General features: G+C 38.7%; 2 pseudogenes; both read left to right on the top strand.

Annotated features, from left to right (window-relative positions):
* The first annotated feature begins 974 nt into the window (after window positions 1–974).
* Window positions 975–17,409, top strand: LOC127669262 (zinc finger protein 120-like; annotated as a pseudogene).
* An 872-nt stretch (window positions 17,410–18,281) lies between these two features.
* LOC127669263 (frataxin, mitochondrial-like) lies at window positions 18,282–19,024 on the top strand (annotated as a pseudogene).
* The last annotated feature ends 4,338 nt before the right edge of the window (window positions 19,025–23,362 follow it).

Genomic DNA, 23,362 nt, shown 5'->3' on the forward strand with positions numbered 1-23,362 from the left:
TAATGCAGGCTAAATTTGCAGGCGATAATCCCCTCTTTACGGAACAACAGGTTGTTGGGAGTCATAAAAGTCCCTGTATCCACAGATCACTAAGAAGACCAAGAATGTCAAATAAACAAGGCCCTATTCTTCTTGAGAGAGATAAAATATCTGCATTCTATCCAAAAGTGTCTGGGTGGATTTTGTTGATGAACTGGTGATCCTTTTGCTGTCTGTGGAGGCAGACCTTGCCTACCTTTTTATATAGAGACAAATTCCAAAGAATGATTATCCCAGTTTGATTCTTCCCTAGACTGTTACCCTTCCTTAGGGGCTATGTCACTTGTTCATTAGGACCTGTCCTTTGCATATATGAGAATTGTGATAACCTTCAGTAGAGGATTTGACTCAGCATTTATAGGAGTAAGAAAACCTATATGTGAATATACACAGACTCCCTCAGTAAAATCCCTGTGAGTCTTTTCTTAGAGGAAATCATTGGTTTGGAAGTGACTCATGATCTCATTGCTTGCTACAGGGAAGCTGTGCCAGCAAACAATAGTGTGCCACAGTGTTTGCCATCATTTCCTGCTTTTCTCCCAGGCTTGTCTCATGCCTGCCAGGTGTTCAGTAGCCGCAGTTTCCCTGAACCCAACATGAAGCCACGAAAAAAACAAAGAAAACAAAACAACAGTAACAAAGAAATGGACAAACCAAAAAACCCAGAAGCATAAAAAAACAAAAACAAACAAACAAACAAAAACCCACTACTTGTTTCCTAAGATCTCTCTTTAATTATATGCATTCTGCGCACCCTTTCACTTGTAGGACAGATTAATAACTCCACTAGAATTTGGTAATGGGCTATCCATGCTATCTACCTTAATTCCTAAATGAAGAAGGGGAATGCCTACGGAGTACTGTGAGGGGAGCTCAGGCAATCTTTGAAGTCAGGACCTGGTGAGCATAGTCTGAATGCCCATGAAAAGGAGGAGATGGCTGCTGAGCAGTGCAAGCCGGAGTGGTGGGTCCATCCAGGGCCGTGTAAGGAAGATAGATGTGTAAGTTATCGGAGGACAGGTAAAAGTGCTACTGAAATGCAAATTCCTAAAGATTCAAGAAAGGCCAGCCTCTTGACTGGTAGTCAGGAAACACTAAACTGTGGACCTCCAGTAAGCTTGACCACTATGGGTGGTGCTCATGTCACTCAATACACCCTGGCCAATCAAACCTTTAAGACAGACCTGCCATTCAAAGAGGAGGAAGGTTCTTCCGGGTGCCAGGTTGGTTTAGTTGTTGAGCCTCCTAGCGTGGTTTGGCATTCTGTGCTCTGATCCCGGCTGCTGGTTGCTATGAGGTGTATTCAGGCGAGCTCCAAAGTTTCAGCATGGTGAGCACAGGGTCACTGCTAACAGTGTGGAAGAGCAGGGGGCTGAGCTATGAGAGCTGGTTTGGTGAGTCTTTTCCTGGTGTAGGTAGGAACCACTCCTTGGACTCAGCACTAGCTCTGAATAACTGAATAAATGCACTGTGGGAGCTGCATCTGCATCTGCATAATGGCTTTTGTGTAGAAACATCCATCACAGGATGCCAAACTAGTTTCTTCATATTCAGCTCTTAGGAATTCGCATTAAGGTGTAAGCTCTGCTTGGAGTAAATTTTGTGAAAGTTGCATTTCATGTTTTAGGTAGCAATCCAGTACAAAACTCTGCTGTAAAAGAATAGAATTGGAGATGTAAAGGATTTACTCTAGTGCTTAGGAAATACTAAGTCACACCAAGTAGAATTTAGCTGAGGGAGGACTGCTTGTAAAACACACCACAGATAAATAGTATGCTAACCAAGCCTGTTAGAGATTAGAATGCTAGGATACATCATGTTTGTTCACCAGGATTTTGCAAAAACATGGCTCCAAACCAATAAGAAAGGAAACAACCATGATTTATAGCCAGCTACTTGGTCCATTCCCATATCCGAGATCTCTAAAAAGCTGCTCAATGTGGCATTACAGGATCACAATTAGCATTATGGACTGGTGTACCACAAATGTTCAGTTTTCTGTTAGAGAAAAGCATGGTTCTAGGGAGATCCACACTTCCCCCCTTATAGGCCTCCTTTTTCCCTATATCCTCTCTGGGTCTGTGGATTATACTAGAATATCATGTATCTTATGGAGAGCCTTTTGGGACCTGCTTGCTTCTAGACACTTGGCGGGAATTTGAGGTCCACAAGAACAAAAGAAGTAAACTCAAGGCTGGAATCTGGAAACAGGCCCAGATTAAGAACATTTACATTTGAGTTAATGCAAACCTCAGAGAGGGCTCTGCTGGGGCATGTGTGGCATTCCTTTTGTCTTAGTCCTGATGACTAGTCTGTAGAAAGGTGTTTTCCAAGATTTTGTTTATTGCCTTACTTTTTCCTTCAAGAAAGTCGACTGGAAAAGGATACCTCTGGTTTTACCCCCACCCTGGCACATTTAGTCTCTGCAGGACTAGATTCATCATGTCCCACTGTGTCCTGAAAATGCAGTCCAGGTAGGGGAACAGAATCCTCAGACAGGCAACAGGTTAGGAAACAAGCATGATGACCAAGCTGCACCTCTGCTGTGTATGCAGGGAGCTCAGTGTAAAAGAACATAGTGCAGTGTTCTTTTGTTGGTGGGGCAGTCTCTGAGAGGCCACAAGGGTCCAGGATATTTGATTTTGCTGATGTTCCTGTGGAGACCCTCTGGGTCTCTCAATCCCTCCCTTAACTCTTCAGTAATACTCACTGAGCTCCATCCAATATTTGGCTGTCAGTCTGCATCTGTTTCAGTCAGCTGCTTGATAGAGCCTTGCATGGGACAATCATGTTAGCCTCTTGTCTGCAAGCATAATAGAGTATTATTAATAGCATCAGGGTTTGGTGCTTGTCCATAGGATAAGACTCAAGTTGGGCCAGTTATTGCTTGGCTATTCCCTCATTTTCTGTCCCAGCATTTCTTTTTTTTTCTCCCCCTGCTTTTTCGAGACAGGGTTTTCTCTGTGTAGCCCTGGCTGTCCTGAAACACACTCTGTAGACCAGGCTAACCTCAAATTCAGAAATCTGCCTGCCTCTGCCTTCCAAGTGCTGGGATTAAAGGCATATGCCACCATTGCCCGGCTCTTTTAAATATCCATGCTTAAGTGAATACATACCCTACATGTTCTTTTGCATCTCAGTTACCTCGTTCATAATATTTTCTATTTCTATTTAGTTGATGGTAATATTCACAATATCTTTTTTTTTTTTTTGTATTTGGATTTTTCGAGACAGGGTTTCTCTGTATGGCCCTGGCTGTCCTGGAACTCACTCTGTGGACCAGGCTGGCCTCAAACTCAGAAATCCACCTGCCTCTGCTTCCCAGAGTGTTGGGATTACAGACGTGCGCCACCACCACCCGGCTTGTCCTTATTTTTATTTATTTTTTTTTTTAATTTTTTTTTTTTTTTTGGCCTTTTGCTTTTTTTGAGACAGGGTTTCTCTGTATAGCCCTGGCTGTCCTGGAACTCACTCTGTAGACCAGGCTGGCCTCGAACTCAGAAATCTGCCTGCCTCTGCCTCCCAGAGTGCTGGGATTACAGGCGTGCGCCACCACTGCCCGGCTCTGTCCTTATTTTTAATAGCTAAATAAATTGAGTAAATGAGCCACATTTTCTGTATATATTCTTTGGTTGAGAGGCATCTGGATTGTTTCCATTTTCTGCCTATTATATACAAAGCTGCTATGAACATATTGGAGCACATGTCCTTGTGGTAGCATGGAAAACTTTATAAGTAAATGACCATGAGTAGTATAGCTGGGTCTTCGGGAAGAACTATTACCAATTTTCTTAGAATCTACTAGATAGATTTGCAGTTATTATAGCGGTTTGCTCTCCCACCAGTAATGGAGAATCATTCCCCTTTCTCCACATCCTCACCCGTATGTGCTGTCACTTGAATTTTTTAACTTACCCATTTTGATGGTGGAATCTCAAGGGTTGTTTTGATTTGTATTTCTTTGATGACTAAGGTACGTGAACATTTTTTTTTACATGGTTCTTAAGCATTAGAGATTACTCTGTTGAGATTTGTTTGTTTAGCTTTATACCCTATTTTTTAATTGGCTTATTTGGGTAACTGGTGTTTAACTTCATGAGTCCTTTGTATATTTTGGATATGAGCCCTCTGTAGAATGTGGGGTTGTTGAAGATCTTTTCCCAGTCTGTGGCCTGCTGTTTTGACATATTGACAGTGTCCTTTGCCTTACAGAAGCTCTTCAATTTCATGAGTTACCATTTATCAGCTGTTGATCTTAGTACCGTATCTATTGGTTTTTCTGTTTAGGAAGCTGTGGCCTAATTGGTAAGTTATATCTTCACGAGTAAAATTATCTAATTTCAACTACATTAGATTATATTAAAGGAAGCTGCTCTCAGATAAGTTCACTGGTCCAAAGGACCAAATCCAGCAAGTCACCATGGGAAGGAAGAGAGATGAGAGAGGAAGAGGAAATACATGTGAAGAGAGAGAGAAGAGAATAGGAGAGTGGGAAACCAAAATGTCTAGACTATGTAGGGAAGAGCCTCTGGGGGTAAGAGCAGCCCAGCCCTGTGTTAGAATGTTCAGTTTAGTGAATAGGTTTTCCCTTGTTGGGACTGGGGCATGCTGGATAACCTGGAGGTTAGGTCTGCTTTGGTATGCAAAATATACACCTCAAAATATACACCTCATTCCCTTGCTCCAGGCTCTGAAATCAAACATCAAAGCATCTAATGCTATTTCTCTCTTTATATTCTATTAGATTTAGTGTATCTGGATATATGTTGAAATCTTTGATCCACTTGAAATTGAGTTTTGTGTGCAGTGATAAATGTGTGTCTATTTGCATTATTCTAAATGTAGAACTATAGTTAGACCAGAAACATTTGTTGAAAATGTTTTCTTTTTTTTCCCATTGTATGATTTTGCCTTTTTTTTTGTGAAAAATCAAGTGTCCATAGTTGTGTGGGTTTATTTCAGGGTCTTTAATTCAATTCCATTGATCAACCTGATTGTTTCTATACCCATACCATGGAGTTTTTATTACTATTGTTCTATAGTACAGATTGAAATCAGGGATGGTGATACCTCTCAAAGTTCTGTTATTATACAGGACTGTTTTTAGGTATCCTAAAACAGTAGTTTGTTTTGTTTTGTTTTTCCATATTGAAGGTAAGACTTGTTCTTTCAAGGTCTGAAAAGAATTGTGTTGGAATTCTGATGCAATTGCATTGAATGTATAGATTGATTTGATAAGATGCCACAGACCAACCTCAGTTATTTTGGGGTTCTTGAGAATGAGAGGATTGGATAGATGCAAAACCACAGTCTCAGGCAATGAAGGGGACTCATTGCTGTTCTGAAACTGCTCTTGGAGACAGCTTGTGGTCTCTATCTCTCTCAGGCTTTTCTTCTCTCTGAGTTCACTTCTTTGTGAGTACATGGTCAATATAGGATAAGATTCATGAGGTACTGAAAAGAAATATTCTTTTGCATTTGGGCAAAATATTCTATAGATATCTGTTAGGTCAGTTTGATTATATCCTTCCTTCCTTCCTTCATTTCTTTCTTTCTTTCTTTTGTTTTTTTTTTTTGTTTTATTTTTGGATTTTGTTTTTTCGAGACAGGGTTTCTCTGTATAGCCCTGGCTATCCTGGAACTCATTCTGTAGACCAGCCTGGCCTTGAAAATCCACCTGCCTGCCTCCCAGAGTGCTGGGATTACAGGCATGCACCACCACCACCTGGTTTGTTTCTGTCTTAATGACCTGTCCTTGGTGCAAGTGGGGTGTTGATGTCTCCCACAATTTGTATATGGGGTTCGATGTGATATTTAAGCTTCAAAAATGTTTCTCTTACAAATGTATCTGCTTTTGTCTTTGGAGCATAGATGTTTAGAATTAAGATGCCATTTTGGTAGATTTTCCTCTGATGCTTATGAAGTATCCTTCCCATCTCTTTTGATTACTTTTGGTTGAAAGTCTATTTGATTAGAAGTTCGAATGGCTATGCCAGCTTGTTTCTTGAGTCTGTTTGCTTGGAAAAACCTTTTGAGCCCTTTATTCTGAGGTCCTCTATATCGTTGTTGCTGAAGTGTGTTTCTTGCATGCCGCAGAATGATGGACCCTGTTTTCACATTCATTCTGTTAACCTGTGTCCTTTTATTGTTGAATAGAGCCCATTGATGTTTAAATGTATTAGTGAGCAATGATTTTTAGTTCATGATATATATATATATATATATATATATATATATTATTTGGTTTTTTCAAGACAGGGTTTCTCTGTATAGCCCTGGCTGTCCTGGAACTCACTCTGTAGACCATGCTGGCCTCGTACTCAGAAATCTGCCTGCCTCAGCCTCCCAGAGTGCTGGGATTACAGGCGTGCGCTACCACTGCCCAGCTTAGTTCATGATATTTTGTTGTTGGAGGTGGTGGGTTTTTTTTGTTGGTTTGGTTGGTTGCTGTTTTGTTCTGTTTTTTTGAGTGTGTATATTTGTATAAGATCTTTTCTTATAGTTTTGTTGTGTAATTAATTTCTTTTTTAAAAAAGATTTATTTATTTTTATTTATATTAGTACACTGCAGCTGTCTTCAGACACACAGTAGAAGAGTGCATCAAATCCCATTACAGATGGTCGTGAGCCACCATGTGGTTGCTGGGAATTGAACTCAGGATCTCTGCAAAAGCAGTTAGTGTTCTTAAACACTGAGCCATCTCTGCAGCCCCCTAATTATTAATTTTTGTGGGATGCAGGAATGGATCAATATCTAAAAATCCATCAATATAATCGAACATATAATGAAACTTAAAAAAAATCACATGAGAATCTCATTAAATGCTGAAAAAATTTTTGACGGAATCCAACACCCCTTCATGTTAAAAGTGTGAGAGAGATCAGGGATACAAGACACATACACAAAAATAAGAGATCAGGAATACAAGACACATACACAAATATAATCAAAATTATATACAGCAAGCCAGCAGACAAAATCAAGTAAATGGAGAGAAAGTTAAAGCAAATTCACTAAAATCAACGATAAGACAAGGCCTCCCACTTTCTCCCTATCTATTCAATATGGTGTTTGAAGTTCTATCCAAGGTAATGATATTGTTTAAATTTAGTTTTGTCATGGAATATTTCTAAGGGGTATGAAGGAATTCCTGGAATGTAGCACATTTTGTAGCAGAGCCATGATGCTTGTACCTTGGTGAGGCATGAGCTGATGGACCATGTGTACTGAGAACTTCAGGCTGTTACAGTGTTTTACTCTGCTTGTTGTCCTCATATCTCTCTTAATCTAAGAAGTGTATGAAAATTCTCAGAGGGACTTCTTTTTGTTTTGTTTTGGTTTTTGAGACAGGGTTTCTCTGTATAGCCCTTTTTATCATGGAACAAAGTCTGTAGACCAGACTGGCCTTGAACCCAGAAATCCACCAGCCTCTGCCTCCCAAGTGCTGGAATTAAAGGCATGCACCACCACTGCTCGGCTTCCGGAGGACTTTTTGTCAAAGGCTTTTTTGGTGTCTAATGGGATCCTGTAATTTTTTTTTTCTGTAACTTTTTTTTTTTTTTGAGACAGGCTTTCTTTGTGTAGCCCTGGCTGTCCTGGAACTCACTCTGTAGACCAGGCTGGCCTCGAACTCAGAAATCCACCTGCCTCTGCCTCCCAAGTGCTGGGATTAAAGGTGTGTGCCACCACCGCCAGGCTTTCTGTAACTTTTTATGGATTATATTTCCTTATATTCATGTTGAACAATTCCTGCATCTTGAACATTGTGGGTGATCTTCTTGATCAGCTCTTTCTTTGATTCTGTTTGCAAGTATTTTATTGAGTAATTTTGCATCTATGCTTATGAGGGAAATTTGCCTGTTACACTCTGTTTTGAATCTTTATATGCTTGGGTATCAGGGTAATTGTGGCTTCATGAAATGAACTGGGTAATGTTCTATTTTTGTTTTGTAGAATAAATTGAGCTGTGTTGGCATTCAGTCTCCTTTGAAAGTTTGAATTATGCACTAAAACCAACCAGCCCTTGGTTTCTTTGGTTGGGAGTCTTGTCATGAATTCTTCTTTGTCTTTTACAGTTACAGAGCTCCCTAAATTGTTTATCTGATTTTGATTTAACTTTGGTAAGTGATGCCTATCAACAAAATTATCAATTTCTTTTAGATTTTCTAATTTGGTAGTATATAAATTTTTGAAGTATGTTCTTATAATTCTGGGGATTTCCTCATTGTTTTTTTGTTCTGTTATTCTTTTTGTTTCTGATTTTAAAATTTGAATATTCTTTGTCTTTTAGTTAGTATGGATAAGGGTTTATTTTGTTTTTGTTTTGTTTTATTCTTTTCAAAGAATCAACTTTGCTTCATTGATTTGTGTGTGTGTGTGTGTGTGTGTGTGTGTGTGTGTGTGTACTCCATTGCTGGATTGCAAGCTGGTACACCCACTCTGGAAATCAGCTTGGCGATTCCTTAGAACATTAGACCTAGTACTACCTGAGGACCCAGTTATACCACTCCTGGGCATATACCCAGAAGATGCTCCAACATACGATAAGGACACATGCTCCACTATGTTCATAGCAGCCTTATTTATAATAGCCAGATGCTGGAAAGAACCCAGATGTCCTTCAATAGATGAATGGATACAGAAAAATGTGGTATATTTACCACATTAATTAATGGAATACTACTCAGCTATTATAAACGATGAATTAATGAAATACTTAGGCAAATGGATGGAGTTAGAGAGTGCCATCCTGAGTGAGGTAACTCAGTCACAAAGGAACACACATGGTATGCACTCACTGTTAAGTGGATATTAGCCCAAAGGCTCTGAATACCCAAGATACAATTCATAGATTACATGAAGCTCAGGAAGGAAGACTAAAGTGTGGGTGCTTTGCTTTTTCTGAGAAAGGTAACAAAGTACTCACAGGAGCAAATATGGAGATAAAGTGAGATAAAGACTCAAGGAAAGGCCATCCAGAGACTCCAGCCTGGGGATTCATCTCATATATAGTCACTAAACACCAATACTATTGTGGATGCCAAAAAATGCTTGTTGAAAGGAACCTGGTGTGGCTGTCTCCTAAGAGACCCTGCCAGAGCCTTACACATACAGAGGCAGATGTTCGCAACCAACCATTGGACTGGGCACAGGGTCCCCAGTGGAGGAGTTAAGAGAAAGGAATAGGGAGGACAGGGGAAGAGAAGGGGGCTTACGGGACTTTCGGGGGGTGGGGGGGGCTAGAAAAGGGGAAATCATTTGAAATGTAAATAAATTATATCGAAAAAAAAAAGAGAGAAAGGAATAAAGGAGCTGAAGGGGTTTTCAGCCTCATAGGAAGAACAATAATAGCAACCAACTGGACCTTCCCAGAACTCCCAGGGACTAAGCCATCAACCAAGGAGTACACATAGCTCCAGCTGCATATGTAGCAGAGGATTTCCTTGTCAGGCATCAATGGGAGGAGAGGTCTTTGGTCCTATGAAGGCTTGATAGAATCCCTACTGTAGGGGAATAGAGGGTGGGGAGGTGGGAGTGGGTTAGGTAGAGTAACACCCTCATAGAAGCAGGGGGAGGGAAGATGGAATAGGGGTTTTCTGGGAGGGGGGAAACTGGGATAGGAGATAACCTTTGAAATGTAAATAAAGAATATATCCAGTAAAAAAATGCGGTACAGAGCAAAACATAATTCTCAACTGAGGAATCATAAATGGCTGAGCAGCACTTAAAGAAATGTTCAACATCTTAGTCATCAGGGAAATGCAAATTAAAATGACCCTGAGACTCGACCTCACACCATCACAATGGCTAAAATAAAAAATTCAGGTTACAGGAGATGCTGGTGAGGATGTAAAGAAAGAGTATCATTGCTCCATTGCTACTTCAACTGGAAGCTGGTACAACTACTTTGGAAATCAATCTGACAGTTTTCAGAAAATTGGAAATAGTTTACCTGAAGACCCAGCTATACCATTACTGAGCATAAATCCAAAATATACTTCAACATATAATAAGGACACATGTACCATTATGCTTATAGCACCCTTATTTGTAATAGCCAGAAGCCGGAAACAATCAAGATATCCCTCAAAAGAAGAAGGAGTACAGAAAATGTGGTACATTTACACAGTAACAACCAAGATATCCCTCAAAAGAAGAAGGAGTACAGAAAATGTGGTACATTTACACAATAACAACCAAGATATCCCTCAAAAGAAGAAGGAATACAGAAAATGTGGTACATTTACACAATAGAGTACTACTCAGCTATTAAAACAATGACTTCATGAAATTCTTAGGCAAATGGGTGGAACTAGAAAATATGTGTGAGGTAACACAGCATTATTGGATGTATTATGCCAGAAGACTTTTAGATTTAATTTTTTTTTTGACTGATAGATCCATTTCTTCTGTGGTGTCCTTGACTTAGTCAGAGTTTCTATTCCTGCACAAACATGACCAAGAAGCAAGTTGGGGAGGAAAGGGTTTATTGAGCTCACACTTCCACATTGCTGTTCATCACTAAAGGAAATCAGGACTGGAACTCAAGCAGGCCAGGAAGCAGGACCTGATGCAGAGGCCATGGAGGGATGTTCCTTACTGGCTTGCTTCCCTGGCTTGCTCAGCTTCCTTTCTTATAGAACCTAAACTATCAACCCAGAGATGGTACCACCTACAAGGGGCCCTCCTGTCTTGAGCACTAACTGAGAAAATGCCACACAGTTGGATCTCATGGAGGCACTGCCCCAACTGAAGCTCCTTTCTCTGTGATAATGCCAACCTATGCCAAGTTGACACACAAAACCAGCCAGTACAATTGACCCCTTGTCAGCTTGACACAAAAACACATCACTATTAAGCCTGAACCTTTACTTTCTTATTCATCCCCAAGATCTAAATTACTTTAAAAGTCTCACAGTCTTTATATATTAAAAATTTAATCCCTTTAAAATGTCCAATATCTTTTAAAATTCAAAGTCTTTTAAAAATTCAAAGACTGTGGGCTCCACTAAAATATTTTCTTCCTTTAAGAGGAAAAAGTATCAAAAACAAACAAACAAACAAACAAACAAAAGCCAAGTTGTGGTGGCGCTTGCCTGTAATCCCAGCACTCTGGGAGGCAGAGGCAGGTGGATTTCTGAGTCTGAGGCCAGCTTGGGCTACAGAGTGAGTTCCAGGCTATACAGAGAAACCCTGTCTCAAAAAAAACCAAATCAAAAAGGTGCTAGGATCCACTGTGAAAATTGGGTCTGGAATAACAGTAGTGGGATAGGTCTTTGGACTGGCTACTTAGTCTGCAGGTAAGCATGCCTGAGAAGGGGCTGTTTGCCTGTAGTTGAGGAGGATTCAGACACAGATGAGTCTGAAAGAACAGATAGGATGGTCTGTGGTATCTACAGGAGGCATGGACAGAGTGAGGAAGGTAGCTGCTCACAAAGAGCAACCCTGAATACTGGGTCTCAAGTAACAGAGTATGGGTAAGGACTGGAAGCATCCTATCTAGTCCCATACCCAGCATCTTAATACTTAGACCTCAGGATCCCAAGGGTTATTTATTTAATTCTATATTCATTTAGGTTTTTGTTATTAATCTGTGAAAGACATTTTGTTTATTAGGAAAAAATTGATATATGGGCTGGGCAGGTCACTCAGCAAATGTTCTTTTTGTGGTTTGGCCTTAGCTCAGATACCAACACCCTACACAAGCTGAAGGGCTCATAATCACCTGCTACTACAGATTCATGGAATCTGAAGTCCTTTTCTCTGTTGTATCACCTGTACTCATATGGAAAAACCTCTCTGTCATGACCACAAACCTATGCTTTAAAACAGGGATAGACTTGCTTTCAAAAGTGCTTATGACTTATAAACCAATTAGTAAAAAACAAGCTCTTTAGGTGTGCAATACAAATATGCTGTTTCTTTAAAAATCTGCTTTGTTCCATTTGGTTTGTAAATGTTTGCATTCCTTATCCTGCCTTAGAATTATATCTAATCATCTGTCATTGGAATTAAAATGCTTTGCTAAGTGTTCCTAGTAGACATTCTTTTCTTTATCATAGAGAATGAGATACTCTTGCTAGACCAAATCATTTCATTAATGTTGAATCATTTGTATGCTTCATGCAAACTCTCCAACTGGAATAGCCCTCGATTCTCAATCCACTTTTTGCTACTAGCAAAAGAGAAAACCAGAGTGCACAGTATGAGTACTGGCCAGTGATTTCTTTGATTTTGATTTTGAATATAATCCTTTAATTCTTGTTTTAAGAACTACGTTATAGGGGCTCAGCGGTTAAGAGCACTGACTGCTCTTCCAAAGGTCCTGAGTTCAAGTCCCAGCAACCACATGGTGGCTCAGAAGCATCCATAATGAGATCTGATGCCCTCTTCTGGGGTGTCTGAAGACAGCTACAGTGAACTTACATATAACAATAAATAAATCTTTAAAAAAAAACAGAACCACATTATATTTATAAGCCAGTCTCTGTGTCTTCATTTAACAGTGGTATAATTTATATTGTGTGGTTTTTATTAATTGAACACATATTTTATTGTTGTTTCTCTAAAACATTACAGACCACCTATTTTTGTCTTCTGAAAATTTACTCTATTATCTTATGAATTCCTTGAGATTTTGTTAGTTTGGGGACTTTTTGTGGAGAAACATATTAATTTTTTCTCCTTAAGTCTTGCCTCACCCGGGTGGTGGTAGCACACTCCTGTAATCCCAGCACTCTGGGAGGCAGTGGCAGGCAGATTTCTGAGTTCAAGGCCAGCCTGGTCTACAGAGTGAGTTCCAGGACAGCCAGGGCTATACAGGGAAACCTGGTCTCGAAAAAACCAAATCCAAAAAAAAAAAAAAAAAGTCTTGCCTCTCCTCCTCCTTTCTTAGCAAATCTGTGTTTTCCAGTTTTATCAATCACCACTGTTTATGTTGCTACTTAAGTGACTGATATGGTTAACATATTGATTTGGTGTTTTAAAACCGTTTGTTGTAGCTGGACAGTGGTGGTACATGCCTTTAACCCCAGCACTCAGGAGGCAGAGGCAGGCAGATTTCTGAGTTCCAGGCCAGTCTGGTCTACAGAGTGAGTTCCAGGACAGCCAGGACTATACAGAGAAATCCTGTCTCAAAAAAACAAACAAAAAAAAAGTTTGTTGTATTACTGTTTCTGTGTTACCTTTTATTTTGTTGTTATAACTTGATTCTCTGATATTATATGTTATTAAATCTTCTAACCAAAAGTATCTCGGGTTATGGACTTTTTTTTTTGATGGTTATATCAGATAACATTCCATCATTTTGGGAACTTAGAAGAGAAACTCAAGGTAGAAAATGAAGACAAAAAGAATGGAAAAACACGGTTACTGTTTCAGGCTCGGCTCTCTTATCTAGTCCAGGCTTAGTTGCTTAGTGATATTGCCATCATCAGTGGAAGAGCCTTCCCACATCAATCATCAGTCAACACAGTCTCTCAGACATAGTAACCATTCATTCTGATGGAGACACTCCCTCAATTGAGGCTTCCTCAGATAACCATCAAAAAAAAAAAAAAAAGTCCATAACCCGAGATACTTTTGGTTAGAAGATTTAATATCAGAGAATCAAGTTATAACAACAAAATAAAAGGTACAAAAAAAAGGGATTGTTCTATTAGCCAGAACCTGGAAATGTTCTCTTTTGGAGGAATGTGGAAAGTATCAGGACTTAAGAGGCAAAGGGCATAGAGAGTTGTACAGAGTTTAATTATTTTAAACTTGTAAGATGGGAGTGTTGAATATAATGCAAACAGAAGAAGTTGAGGTTAGAAGATGTCAGTGGATACTGGACTTCATCATACATTTAGCTAGAGGTCTCAGATGGCAAACTGAAATGACCTACAAACTCTCCTATGAGTAACACTTCTTCCTGCTATGCTTTACATTAATAGAATAAATAAGCAAAGTGAATCCTTGTTCCAGAAAGAACGTCATATAAAACCTACTGCAACTGTGGTCAAAGAATGGTACAGTTCATTTAAATTTAGAAGCTGAGCTTTGAAAGATTATCCATGTTTACTGGCTCTGGAAACAAGAAATATGCAAAATTTAAAGTCTTGTGTTCTTTCTCTGTAGTTTTAGTTCAGTTCTGTTCTGGCCATTTATGTTCATCAGAGTCAGAGCCCCAGTGAAAAATCTATGAGTTCATTGAATGCTCAGTACTGTTTCCTTCTCTCTCTGTCTCTCTGTCTCTGTCTCTCTCTCTCTCTCTCTCTCTCTCTCTCTCTCTCTCTCTTAATTGGCATTTCTCTTGCAAAGCCATATCCTATTGAAAATTCACAGAAATGACAGAATTGAACCTCATTATTCAATTTCTTTCTCAAATAATTGATTACATTAGTATTTCAGGATGAAGAAATCAGTGGGGGAAGCACCAGAATTATACAAATATATTGTCAGTGAGGAATACATTTAAAATTATGTTGGCATCATGTTCTGTGTTATACTCCTGTATGGGATATTTTAGAATGCAGTGGCCTATGATGATGTGCATGTGAACTTCACTTGGGATGAATGGGCTTTACTGGATCCTTCACAGAAGAGTCTCTACAGAGATGTGATGCTGGAGACCTACAGGAATCTCAAGGCTATAGGTAAGATAGTGAATTTCCTGTCACTTTTCAAAATAAAGGGACAGTTGTTCCTTTGTTATTAAAGTTGTTCTGTAATTTCTATTGAGAAAAGGAAGAATGAGGTAGTTGAATCAGGCATGGTTATATGGTTCACAAAAGATAGTAAGTTAAATTAGGCCTAATTTCCAATAATTTGTCATAAATTTTCCATTTCTATATTGTAGGCTACAATTGGGAAGATGACAATATTGAAGAACATTTACCAAATTTTAGAAGACATAGAAGGTAATTTTCATGTGCAAGTTGGTTTGAATGTACCTCTGAAGAAATTATAATGTTCCCTGTAAATTTTTAAAGAAAGTGACTGTATAATAAAGGACTAATTTACACATATCATAATTAATAAATTCTTGAGAAACAGTGCCTTATTGATAACAGCATTTGTATAATAGCATCATTAGATTATGTGTTAGAAATGGCAATCTGTTTAATCTCATACTACTTAGATATTGCAAAATGTATACACAGCAAAAAGGTAATAAATAAGTGGGCAAACTTTCTAATAGGCAAATGGTCCATAGTAGAGCTGGAGATACTCTTTTTTTTTTCTTTCTTTTTAGTTTTTTTGGATCTTGGATTTTTCGAGACAGGGTTTCTCTATATAGCCATGGCTGTCCTGGAACTCACTCCAGGCTGGCCTCGAACTCAGAAATCTGCCTGCCTCTGCCTCCCAGAGTGCTGAGTTTACAGGTGTGTGCCACCACCGCACGGCTGGAGATACTCTTATACTTATGGTAACATTGCTAAGAGAGAAGGGCAGTTTATGAGAGTCAAGAATGTTGTTTTGAAGAAATCTTAATCCTATGCCACATGTCTATGAGGAACAAAATGTCAAATTGTGTGAAATGCAGTATGGAACCTTTCACTTGTTATTCTTCTTTTAATAGGTATATCATATATAACAATTGATACAAGCCACATAAGCATACAGATGTGAAAGAACCAATCTCTCTCTCTCTCTCTTCCAGAACAATTAGAATATATATAGTAGTCCCCACATTGAATAGACTTTCTGAGTAATACAAGTTTACAGTTAACTGGTTTTTCAATTTCATAGGGATCATCCTGAAACTCACACTGCAGAAAATACTTATTGTACTAGGAATGTGGAAATTCTTCATTGTTTATCCTGGTTCACATTGTAAATGCAGTATACAAAGGTAGTGTATTTCGTAGTAAAGGGAAATTTATGAATGCACTCAGTGTAGTAAAGCTCTGACCTTTCCTAGTTCTCCTCAGTATGTGAAAATACTCATAGAAAAAGGATACTATAAACGTGAGCCATGTAAGAAATGTCCTTACCATCACAGGTATCTTCAAAGATGCAAAACAACCCATAATGTCGAGGAAAACTGAATGTCAACAAAGTGATAAGTCCTTAAGATCTGATTCTTCTTAACCATTAGACCAAATTATAAAATTAATTACTATAGACACAAAGATTCATCAGTGTAAGCAATGTGGTAAAGCTTTTACATGCGCCAATTATCTTTGCGGGCATGAAAGAAGTCGTAGAGGAGAGAAATCCTATGAAAGTAATCAATGTGGTGAAGCATTTGCATATCACAATCATCTCCGAAAATGCAGTAAAATACTTAATGGAAAGAGACCCTATGAGTGTAGTCAGTGTGGTAAAGAATTTGTCTATCACTGTCAACTCAGAATGCATCAAAGAACACACACTGGAGGGAAGCCATATGAATGTAACAATGTGGTAAAGCCTTTGCATATCATAGTAACCTTCAGGTGCATGAAAGAATATATACTGGACAGACACCCTATGTGTGCAACCAATGTGGTAAAGCCTTTGCACGTCATTATACTCTCCGAACACATAAAAGGACACACACTGGAGAGAAACCCTATGAATGTAACCAATGTGGTAAATCATTTGCACGTTCCCAGAATCTCCGAGTACATAAAAGAACACACACTGGAGAGAAACCCTATGAGTGCGAACAATGTGATAAAACCTTTCCATATCATACTAGTTTCCAAGGACATAAAAAAGCACACACACTGGAGAGAAACCCTATGAATACAACCAATGTGGTAAAGCCTTTCCAAATCATACTAGTCTCCGAGTGCATAAAAGGACACATAGTGAAGAATAACTCTGTGGATGTAATCAATGCTGTAAAGACATTATAAGTCAGAATCATTTCCTAGAACATAAAAGAGTACATAGTGGAAAGAAACTCTATGGATATAATTAATGCTGTAAAGACTTTGCAAGTCAGAATCATTTCTGGAACATAAAAGAACACAGAGTGGAGAGAAACCATATGGATGTAATCAATGAGGTAAAGACTTCCTAAGTCAGAGTTGTCTCCTAGAACATAAAAGAATACATACTGGAGAGAAGTCCTATGAATGTAATTAGTGTGGTAAATCCTTTGCATGTCATTATCATCTTTGGAGTCACAAATGAATTCATGCTAGAGAGAAACCCTATGAATATATTTAGAAAACATTTGCACATTTATATACTGCAAATATTTGCACATTTATATAGTGCATAAAAGAACACACACTGGAGAGAAACCCTATGAGTGCGAACAATGTGGTAAAACCTTTCCATATCATACTAGTTTCCAAGGACATAAAAAAAGCACACACACTGGAGAGAAACCCTATGAATGCAACCAATGTGGTAAAGCCTTTCCAAATCATACTAATCTCCAATCATCATGAAAGAATTCATACTGGAGAGAAATTGTATGAATCTAAGCAATATCATAGCATCTTTGTCATGGGGAGTCCACTGAGATTCAACACTACTCAAATGCCAGTTCAATAAAAATCATAAGAATTTATTTTAATTAATCTGCTACTGACTGATCAGGGCCAAAGATCTAACTCAGGAGCTGAACTGCCACACAAACCCTCCGAACCCTAAACCAGAATCTTATAAATGTTTTGTTGGAAAATCAGAAACACCTGTGCCAAGGCACATCTACATATTTCTGACCAATCAGGATTCATGAATAGGGACTTTCTTTATGCAGCTGATCTATGTCAACTGATGCAGATTATAGATATTACAGTCTAAGCAATCATATCTACTAGTTCTTTTATATTTTGGATCATGTTTTGAGAAACAAAGATGAATAACATAAGCTGTGGTTTGGAAGAGTCATTGTGTTTTGGTGAGCAGAAGCTGATCTGCTTTGGAAAAGTCCCTATCTCCCCTAGAGCCTGGCAAACTGAACTTAGTTTTACCCTATGATGAAATGGAGACTGATAACAAAAAGGTAGTACTTAGGACATGTTTCTTTTGCTTCTTCCTAATGTTTACATGTTATAATCATCTTCAATAACATAAAAGTATATATTTTGGAGAAAAAAAACCTACAAATGTAATCAATGTTATAAACCCATTTCACCACACAGTTACCTACTAATACATAAACAAAACACACTGGAGAGAAATCCTATGAATGTAAGCAATGTGGTAAAGTCTTTTCACAACAGTCATTTCCTAAAACATAAAAAAATTAAAAAAAAATACACACCGAGCGATTGCTGAGTAGGAGCAACATGTGAGTACTTGCTAGCTTGCTCTGATGGAGTACTGCCTCTCTCAAGCAGGAGGGAACAGATTGGAGATAGTGGTCACAATCAAAGCAGCCAGTGTCATCCGCCATGCCCATTTGAGCCTCTACTACTTGACTTTGGTACTGAACATCAAAAATCAGTGTCTGAGTGGTACATTTAAGGAATTTAGGGACTTTGGACAACCCAATCTCTTTAGACAAGACAGCTTATGAAAGACTCACACAGAAGAGATGCTAGATCCTCTGACAGCAGGGTTTTTGTTGTTGTTGTTGTTGTTGTTTGTTTTGTTTTGTTTGTTTTCAAGACAGGGTTTCTCTGTGTAGCCCTGGCTGTCCTGGAACTCACTTTGTAGACCAGGCTAGCCTTGAACTCAGAAATCCACCTGCTTCTGCCTCTCACATGCTGGGATTAAAGGCGTGCCCCACCACCGCCCAGCTAACAGTGAACTTTGAAGACCTTACACACAAGCCCTATACCCTGGAGGAATATGTTGTCTCCTTTATGGGTGGTATGCTCACCATTAAACTGGCCAGAATCTAGGGACTTAACATGATCAAGAAACAGACCCCCAAACAAGCAAATCTATCCATCTTCTTGCTCTAGTGGCCTCAAGGCTATGCCTGTACAGGGAAGATTGGGTGTACACCTATGAGAGTGTATCTCTGCATGAGTTACTGGCCAGGGAGCTGGCTGAAGCTTAAACACCAAACTGGACTTGTCTTCACTGGCCTATTCTAGAAAAGGCATTTGACTACCTGCCAAATTCCAAGAGACTAAAAACTAACAGAAGACCCAGCCTCCTCCTGTAGCTGATTTCCCATGTCTGCTACTGATGAGAGTCATACTTTGTGTGACAGCTCTGTGAAAAATGTGTGTTACCTTCCCCCCCACATATGTCCCCTCTGTACCCCCCCAAAAAGACATAAGGAAGAGAAAACATAGAAATGTGACCAGTATGGTAAAGACTGTGTATTTCGTTGTGGTCTGTAGATATATAAAGGAACACATACTGGTTACAAACAATACAAATGTAATCAATGTGATAAAGCTTTTTGACAACACAAGTATATGTGAATACATAACAGAACACATACTGAAGATGTGTGACTACTGAGAAGCAATGTGGGAAAGCCTCTGCATGAAGCAGTAGTCACTGAAATTATGAGAAAAAGCCATGCAGAGAAACATCATGAATGTAGTCAATGTGGTAAAGTTTTACACTCCATGGTATCTTTATACAAGAGTAAATCCATTAGTGTGTAATGAATCTGTTAAAGACTTTATATGTCACAATAGTCTTTGAGGACTCATACTGTATGTGATCTATAACTATAAAGCATTTGGTAAGATCTTTAGTCAATGCACTTACATTCAGTTACAGAAGATTATTCTGGGGAAAACTGACAAGTGTTAACAATCTTATCAAGCATGATGATGTCACTCCTTATTTTGTTTGTACTTGCAAGCTCATATGGGCCTAAGTCCTGTAATTTAAACAATAAGGTAAGGCTTTTAGGTTTCTCTTAAATTTCATGAAAAAATTTGTCTAGGTGCAAAGCATTGGATGTGGATTAGTGTCTTTTCTTTTGCTGTGGTAAAATACAACATCTAAGGCAACTTCTAAAGCAGTTTAATTTGGCTTATGCTTCCAGAGGGATATGGGATCAGGGTGAAAGTGGTAATGCAGCAAGTGTCACATGGCAGCTAAAGCAGGAAGGTCAGAGCTGATATCTGCAAGCTGAAGCATGAAGCAGAGAGTGCAAACTAGAAATGATGTGTTGGTGTAAACTCTCAGGCCCACTAGCCCCAGTGATATTTCCACCAACATGGCAGTATTTCTTAAATCTCTCCATATGAGAGCACAAGCTGAGAAACACTGATTTCTCTGACTTGAAGTCTACATGCTTCCTGTCTGGTGATTTTGAGAAAGCTGTCTCAAGTAGAACACATGGCTTCCAGCTCCTACCCATGATTGGCTTTCATTTTGAAGCACTGCATTCTAAGGGAAATACCTAGAAAAGCTAGACAATATGGCGGCAGTGAGGTTTATTTAGGGGAAAAATCTGTTGTATGTATGTGTGTAACTTGATTGTGGGTATTTAGTGCCATGACAGATAGCTGCAGACCAGAAGACATCTTTGTAGAGTCACACAACTTTATATGATGATGAGTGTTAGGCTTAGGCCTCCAGCTTCGTACACCATAGCCAGTTCCCACGAGCTATCCTATTCATGCTTAAATAAGACTAGTTTAATCATTACATCATTAAAATATTGTTCTTTTCAGATTGTAAACATTGTCATCTAAGGATGGAGAAAATAAGACCATTTGAATAATAGATCCTATTTGCTAATAAAAAGGATATATTGTTATCTTTGGAGGGAAATGTGTTTGTTTATTGTTATGAGTAAATGCTTGTTCATAACAATACATCAGAACCACAGATGAAGACCAACTAATTGTCTCAATGGATAAAATGGGTTGCTGCTAAAACTGATGACCTGAGTTTAGTGTCTGGGAGACACATATTACTCCTACAGATTTCTCTCTTCTTTTCAGATTTCAACACTTGGCCTATGGCATATGGACAATAACAAAATAGAGCATAAAAATGATTTTTTAAAATCCAAATAAGGGTCAATGAGGTCACCTGAACCCAATGACTCCCTGGTATTCATGTCTAGAACTCACATAGGGGAAGAATATACTATACAGCAAAAGGTTGTCCTCTCTATGGCACATGCACACCATGGAACAGCTGTATATACACAAACACAGTTCAAGCCTTTTTCATGGATGAAATTAGCAAAGAAAAGTATTGAAAATATGTGAATGGAATTGCCAGTTTGAATTATTATTGTAGCATTTCAAGAAGTACTACTTTCCACGAAAACAATGTAGGTGCGCCTAATGTAGGAATCTTATTTATCCCTTCATTCTCTGATTGGAAGATAGATCATTTTAAAAGTGCATCTCACCTGGACCTAAAAACAGAAGTAGAAACAACTAAGAAATCACAAAGGGAGACAACTTTGGAGATAGAAAACCTTGAGAAGAAATCAGGGGCCATAGATGCAAATATAAACAACAGAATACAAGAGATGGAAGAAAGAATCTCAGATGCCAAAGATACCATAGAAACCATTGACTCAACTGTCAAAGAAAATACAAAATGCAAAAAGCTTGTATCCCAGAACATCCAGGAAATCCAGGATACAATGAGAAGACCAAACCTAAGGATTATAGGTATAGATGTGAGTGAAGATTTACAACAGAAGGGGCCAGCAAATATCTTCAACAAAATTATGGAAGAAAACTTTCCTAACTTAAAGAGAGAGATGCCTATGAATATACAAGAAGCCTACAGACCTCCAAACAGACTGGACCTGAGCAGAAATACCTCCCGTCACATAATAATCAAAACCCCAAATGCACTAAACAAAGAAAGAATATTAAAGGCAGTAAGAGAGAAAGGCCAAGTAACATATAAAGGAAGACCTATCAGAATCACACCAGACTTCTCACCAGAGACCATGAAAGCTAGAAGATCCTGGGCAGATCTCATGCAGACTCTAAGAGAACACAAATGTCAGCCAAGACTACTATACCCAGCAAAACTCTCATTCACCATAGATGGAGAAACCAAGATATTCCATGACAAAACCAAATTTACACAATATCTTTCCACAAACCCAGCTCTACAAAGAATAATAGGAGGAAAACTCCAATACAAGGAGGGAAACTACACCCTGGAAAAAGCAAGATAGTTACCTTCCTTCATCAAACCCAAAAGAAGATAACCACTCAAATATAAAAAGAATATCAAAAATGACAGGAAGTAATAATCACTATTCCCTAATATCTCTTAACATCAATGGTCTCAATTCCCCAATAAAAAGACATAGACTAACAGACTGGATAAGGAAACAGGACCCTACAATTTGCTGTATACAGGAGACACACCTCAGTGTCAAAGATAAAAGCTACCTTAGAGTAAAAGGCTGGAAGACAATCTTACAAGCCAATGGTCACAGGAAACGAGCAGGAGTAGCCATTCTAATATCAGATAAAATTGACTTTCAACCTAAAGTCATCAAAAGAGATACAGAAGAACACTTCTTGCTGGTCAAAGGAAAAATCCACCAAGAAGAACTTTCAATTCTGAACATCTATGCGCCAAATGCAAAGGCACCCTCATTCGTAAAAGAAACTTTACTAAAGCTCAAAGCACACATTGCACCTAACACAATAATTGTGGGGGACTTCAACACTCCACTTTCCTCAATGGACCGATCAGGAAAACAGAAACTAAACAGAGACACAGTAAAACTAATTGAAGCTTTGGACCAATTGGATTTGACTGATATTTATAGAACATTTCACCCTAAAACAAAAGAATACACCTTTTTCTCAGCACCTCATGGTACCTTCTCCAAAATCGACCAAGACCTCAACAAATATAAGATGATCGAACTAATCCCATGCCTCCTATCAGATCACTATGGTGTAAGAGTGATTTTCAATAGCAACAAAAACAACAGAAAGCCCACATACACATGGAGGCTGAATAATACTCTACTCAATGACACCTTGACCAAAGAAGAAATAAAGAAAGAAATCAGAGACTTTTTAGAATTTAATGAAAATCAAGGCACAACATACCCAAATCTTTGGGACACAATGAAAGCAGTGCTAAGAGGTAAACTCATAGCCCTGAGTGCCTCCAAAAAGAAAATGGAGAGAGCATACACTAGCAGCTTAATGACACACCTGAAAGTCCTGGAACAAAAAGAAGCCAATTCACCCAGGAGGAATAGAAGGCAGGAAATCATCAAACTCAGGGCTGAAATCAATCAATTGGAAACAAAGCGAACCGTACAAAGAATTAACGAATCCAGGAGCTGGTTCTTTGAGAAAATCAACAAGATTGATAAACCCTTAGCCAGACTGACCAAAGGTCACAGAGAAAGTATCCAAATTAACAAACTTAGAAATGAAAAGGGAGATATAACAACGGAAACTGAGGAGATCCAAAAAAATCATCAGATCCTACTACAAGAGCCTGTACTCAACACAACTGGAGAATCTG

This window comes from Apodemus sylvaticus, chromosome 19 (assembly GCF_947179515.1).
Source record: "Apodemus sylvaticus chromosome 19, mApoSyl1.1, whole genome shotgun sequence".
In the NCBI taxonomy this organism is placed as follows: Eukaryota; Metazoa; Chordata; class Mammalia; order Rodentia; family Muridae; genus Apodemus; species Apodemus sylvaticus.